This window comes from Drosophila tropicalis, unplaced genomic scaffold (assembly GCF_018151085.1).
Source record: "Drosophila tropicalis isolate 14030-0801.00 unplaced genomic scaffold, ASM1815108v1 contig_573, whole genome shotgun sequence".
Classification (NCBI taxonomy): domain Eukaryota; kingdom Metazoa; phylum Arthropoda; class Insecta; order Diptera; family Drosophilidae; genus Drosophila; species Drosophila tropicalis.
Window position 1 is genome coordinate 6,136,615 of NW_027173049.1, and position 6,384 is coordinate 6,142,998.

General features: G+C 37.7%; 1 long non-coding RNA gene across 1 annotated transcript; it reads left to right on the plus strand.

Moving 5' to 3' along the window:
- Positions 1-4,993: 4,993 nt before the first annotated feature.
- Positions 4,994-6,093, plus strand: LOC137575571 (uncharacterized). Its single transcript, XR_011032196.1, has 3 exons — positions 4,994-5,389; positions 5,461-5,564; positions 5,621-6,093. It is a non-coding gene; the product is annotated as an uncharacterized lncRNA (long non-coding RNA).
- The last annotated feature ends 291 nt before the right edge of the window (positions 6,094-6,384 follow it).

Genomic DNA, 6,384 nt, shown 5'->3' on the forward strand with positions numbered 1-6,384 from the left:
TTATGGGGCTCCTCTACGGTGATTCTTCTGTGCAATAGGAGCTGTAGGTTGTAGATTGGGTGCACTTCATTTGGCTTCGACCGCTTTGCATCTGGTTGGAAATCGATTTTAAAGAGCGGCTGTGCGACTTTGTTCCTATTGATGATGTTGACAACGGCAAACCGCAAACCCTTTTTCGACCAATGCGTCTGCTATTTCTTGAGTAGGGACCGATGGCTCAATCCCCTTCAACACAACCTCCAGGTACTGCTGTACTGCTTTTTAGTTGGGTGCACTTCATTTGGCTTCGACCGTTTTGCATCTGGTTGGAATTCGATTTTAAAGAGCGGCTGTGCGACTTTGTTCCTATTGATGATGTTGACAACGGATTTGACCGCAAACCCTTTTTCGACCAATGCGTCTGCTATTTCTTGAGTAGGGACCGATGGCTCAATCCCCTTCAACACAACCTCCAGGTACTGCTGTACTGCTTTTTAGTTGGTAGGTATAGAAGTTGATGTTAGCATTACGGAGGTACCTTTCGATGATGCGGAAATTGTCCTCAGTTTGGGTTGACATTTAATTTCTTTAATGTTACCCCTATTGAGAGGGGTTACAACAAAGTTATTTGCCCCTACTGTTTCTACTAGCTTCGAAATCAGGGCGCTGCAGTTGGCTCCACGGATGTATAAAGGGGGTGGTCTAGCCGATTTAACTTTATCTACAGCGCCGGCTTGATCATCTTGCTGATCGTCAAGAATTTTAAAACGATTCCCGCTAAGGGGTGCTACTCGTTCTTTTTTTCTTTTGCGGGCTTAGCTTCCGCTTAGTTATTTTAATATATCTATCCATTCCAGTTTGGACAGAAGTCGTCGGCATGAGGCAGGTCAATACTTCGACAGACGTTGCAGTAGTTGCTGTCAACGAGCTGATGTTGCAGGTCGGTGCAATCGGTGACCCAGTTATCGATATTGCTGGAGAAGCACACTGCTCTCTCCACGGTAAGTTGCTTTTGATTACTGAGTGGCTGGCACTTTCGGTGTTATTGCTTACGCTAGCATTCAGTGGGGTCGGCGACACCACCGAAAAGTACGCGTTGTTGCGTTGGACCGAGAGTCGACGCTCACGTTGTTGTTGTACAATTAGTTCTTGTAGCTGTTGCTGTTGGGATCAAGAGAGCTTGGGCCCGAATTGCTGGACATGGCTTTTCCAAAGAAAAAAATAAATTACGCACTCTGTTGTTGCAACTTAGTACATATTTATTGCTATTAGAGCAATCTAATTGTAATTTTAGTCATATGCTAGATTTGTTGTTTGTGACAAAAGTACAGTTGTATTATAATTTCTTTAGTGCATCTGATTTGGTGAAGCCGCTTCAGATGAACACGATGTTTAATCTTAAACATTCTGCAAAGAGCCGCCAAATGTGACGTCTTGGAGTTTATTTTTATAGTAGTTGTCTTATACAGGTTAACATTAATATTGTCATTAATAAGATAATTGTTGTTAAAGAAGCATGACGAGCTACATGAGAGAAGTTAACCCTAGCAAATCAATGTTATCCTTCTTATAGCTGACTTCCTATTATTTTGTATGATTTACCAAATTGGTTTACTAATATCGCCCGATGCCTAACAATTTTTGTTTCGGGATATCTACCCACTCTTGATGGGTATTACTGTGCTGACTTCTAGCCTTTTTATATGCTGGAAACTTTAAAGACCAACTAAGTATTCTCATTTTGTACTGGCTCTGGGATATATACTTTTGCTTCCCCAGATTTTACTTTACCTCCGAACTGAGGTCCTGCCGGGTCCATAAACTTATTTCTTTTACCTCAGCTTTTATCTTACCTCTAAGGTTACACACACATTTACCTTTTTGCGTGCATCCCGAGATGATCCAACCAAATTTAGTATTTTGACCTAGTAGGCCATTTATCTTTCTAACTCCCCCTTTTAAGATTTGGGTATATACGTCTATCATGTCAACCCTACCAGGTTTATTAAAGGTAGGATCAGAAAGTACGTAGGATTGACACTTTGACATATCCACGTTTGCTATATTTAACGGAAGCGCTTTTTATTAACTTTGGCAACACAATTGCCTCAACCTTAAGAAGTTTATCCCGTGGATTCCGCGTCATCACATCTATTTTTACTTTATATTTTGATTTTTTGGCTTTTATTGAGGACTCGCCACTTATTTCTGTATATTGTTTAATTTTACGTAATTTCAATATTTGAACGGCTTCTTCAGATAATATAGTACTCTGAGAACCACTATCAACCAAAGCTCTTAATGTTTGAAACCCTCCATTTACTTTCTTAATTTGTATTAGGGCTGTGGCCAAAAATTTTTTTGTGCCGTTACACAGGTATTAACGCTCTCCTGATTTTCTTCATAATGGAGTAACGTATGGTGTCCTCTGCTGCAAAATGAGCAGACCATTTCATTATTGCATCTCTTATTGCTTGAATGCTTCAAGCATCGTGTACACAATTGTACTTTTTTTGCTATTTCCAGCCTTTCTTGAGGTGTTAGCGCTTTAAACTTATAGCACAGAAGTGCGTTATGCCAGGGGCCTTTGCAGATCGAACAACTATCTTTAAACCCCACAGCCGACGTTTTTTCTAATGGTTTTTTCTCTTCTTTGCTCATGGCACTTAGTAAGCAATATCTTTGCTCCAAGTATTCCATGACATCAGATAGCAATTGTATCTGCCTTGTTTTTCTAATCTGGCTCTCGAATAATTGCAGAGCGTCTCTATCAAATTTCCGAAGTATAAGTTGAACAAATATTATGTCAACTTCATCGGATAAATTTGTTTTAATTTTAATTAAGTGTATTGACTCATTAATTATGTCAATCACTCCTTTTACACTCTTTGCGGATTCATTGTTGATCGTCGGTAAATCAACGATCCGATTTAACTGCTCGGAAAATACCCTCCGATTATTTTCATACCGCTTGGTTAACAGTTCTCAAGCGGCACTATAATTGTCAGCTGAACCTGACAATAGATGAGCTACCATGCTCTTAGCTTCGTCTTTTAACGCGGATTTCAAATAATTGAACTTAAGAGCAAGACTTAAATCTTCTCTTTTTTCAATTAACTCCGTAAATAATTCTACAAACAGGTCCCACTCTCTAGGTTCTCCAGAAAATGTGGGTACCTGAATCTTTGGCAACACCGGTAGTTCGCCTCTCACGGTAACATTCTCAACTTTCAAATTTTTCTGATCGTTTATTTTTTCTTCTAACGCTACCAAAGTATTCTGAAGGTCGTATTCTAATTCTTCTATGACCTCTTTAAACGTATAAATCTTACCTATAAACTCAACTGTATAAGCCTGACACATCTGTACCTTCCTGAACAAGAATTTTATTTTTTTAACATACATTTCTCCTGTTCTCTTGTCTATCGTACGTAAATCTTTGCTCACCATGTCCAAATATTCCTGTAGCTGACGAACCTTTTCTTGCAATTTCTCCTGGCTAACCTTAGAATTCTCATTACTGGATCCTCAGAATTGTCTAACAGCGTTGCATCTGCTCCAATGTTTTCGGAATCAACAGTGCCATGCCTGATTGCCTCTCCTTTGGCTATTAATCTGGCATTATTATATTATATCCTATTATAACCTTCCTCATATTTTCCATCTGAAAAATAGAGATGTTCGGTTGCTCCACTCTCTAGCATTTGGTTATTGTAACTAACCAATTGCTTCTGAATCTCCCTTACTTCATTAACAATATTGCTAGTGAACTTACTAGCATCTATTTCTTCTATCTTCTTCACCCTTTTATGCAGCTCGTTCTGCTTCGCTAACAATTTTTCAGTTTTGGTAGGGAACATTTTTTATGGTGCATATTAGGATATCGAAAAAATAATAATAATATATGTAGTTTGATGTACATATGTACAATTCTGTTGTGCTCGAGTTCGAACCCCGACAAAGGTGGAGTTTCCCCCCAATGAAGCAATACTGAAAGGTAGTTCCGTCGGGGATAATGGAAACGATTGTGGATAACGAATAATTTTTTTTTTTTTTTTTTTCTATCCGTTGAACACTTCTCATCAAAATTAATATACCAACGAGAACTTTGACAAAGGACGCAATCAGGATCATCGGAACTTGTTGCGGGATCTCGTCGCAATACTGCTATCCCAAATTATTGTAAGCCGCAAGAAAGTTTGCAAAATTTCTGCAGTTGTTCATTTTCAAATTCATTGACAGCCTCAATTAAAAACTATATTAACGAAGTAGGCCGTTTTTTTCTTGTAATACACTGCCTAAAGTTTTATAAAAGGTTATTAGTATACTTATTTAGTAGATACAAAGCAGTATATATTTTCTTTGTATTACTTAAGGCATAAAAATGGACCCAGAGCGAAACGTAAAACGACTGCGGAAACTTTTTGGAGTTTCGCGCACTATACTGAAAAGAGCTGCACGAAGACCTAGTGTTAGCGATCAAGAACGAGAAGAGCAACAGAGGAAACGCTTCCAATTGCTTCGAGAACTGCGTCAACAACGTATTTCTAGCCTTGGAGCTAATCAGCGGTATGTCCTGGAGATATGTGCTGACTTATCAGGCATTGACGCTGAAGAAGTAGTTACGGGAATTGTCGATGAGAGTAAATATGTTGAAAATTTAAACGGACTATTTGAAGAAAGAGGCCCGTTGGCAATAATGCTTTGTAATGCATCGATGATTGGATATCCTCCGGAATCGGGCCGCTATCAGGAAAAATTAAAGTACACAGTGGTACAAAGAACGATATGTTCACGTGCCGATACAGTGGATATGATTGGTAAATGGATGGTTGTGTATAGACAACAAAACGATAGGTCAATTGACAATAGGACAGTTAGTGATGACATAGGATTATTTTTAATAAATGCGGATGATCGAAGTTCGTGTTTAAACGTAGTTATGTTGTTTATGGATCAAGTTCTCAAACCATCAATTGAGGCCGTCACTGAATTTGGTCTTGCCGAAAGGGAACAACTGCAGAAATTTTTTCATATTTTGAATATGTACAACACCTTTTTAAAATCATCTGATGCTACTGTATCTTCACTGGTGAATTTTGATGTATCCCATGAACTTTTTAAGGGGTTTTTGCTTGTACGTTGGCAAATCGAAGCAAGTTCAAAAATTGTGTCCCGTGTGCGATTGGTGGAAAGATATTTTCAACAATGGCTTCGGCAGATTCAAAATATTCTAGTTGAGGGTAAACAGATACAACGCGATACTCCCGATGCTGGTCCATTACAAATGCTGGTAAATTGGCGTAGAATGTTAGCGAGATATACATCGATAACAGAATTCGTTACTTCAAGAGCTTTTAATAACCACAAAGATTGCCTAACTTTGTCTCGTTCATCAAAACTTTTAAACGTAAGGGATTAATACATGTGTCCATATTTTATATTTTTGTGTTATATAATACTGTTTACCTTTTTTTTTAGCGATGGGCTGAAATCGACAATCAAGTAACATTGGCACTAAACGAAGCCAAAGATAATGTGAGATATATATCGTCTTTGCAAAAATTTTGGGATCCTCTTTATAGGTAGTAATTTAAAAAATGTTTGTTACGAGCGAGTTATTGAATTTAACTATTTACAGGTCTTCTCCAGACGATATTATAAGTAGTCTTCCTGGTCTAATGGTAGCTATAAGAAATGTTTCAAAAACCGCACACTATTTAAATACACCAGTTAATGTTACTGGACTTATGGTTAAAATATCAAATCAAATAACTATAACCAGCAAAAACTATATTACAGATAATGAACACCGTAGTCTGTGGGACATTTCATCATCTGAACTTATTGAAAAAATTGAAAAATGTAAAGAGGTTATTTATAACTACAAAAATATTTATGTTCACACTGTTGAAGAGATGAAAAACAGTAATGAGAAGCCTTGGATTGTTTCCTCTGTCTACATATTTACTTGTCTAGAGAAGTTTTTACAGCGACTCGATAAAATTAAATGGATAGCTAACACGGAAATAACATACTCCATTTTAGATCGCATTATGATAAGTGGTATGGAAAAGTTTAATTCAATGATAAAAGGTGCCCGTATCACTATAAGCAGCCAGATGTATGATCCCCTTAACTACCGTATTGACAACTTTGATATGGACTTTAACAAATTTGTTAAAGAAGTTGAAGAAGCAGAAGTTGAAATGCAACAATTTGTGAAATTGCTTTCTACAGAATGCCCATCAGCGGAGTCAGTAATGCTAGTTCTAAAGCGTTTTGAGGCTCTGAATTTAGAGTGCCTATGTTTAGATCGTCGATATTTGGAAGTTGCAGAATTGCTGGAAAAGGAAATGTTCCTACTTAAAGATGTTTATAATGAAGAACGCGGAAATCCATTTA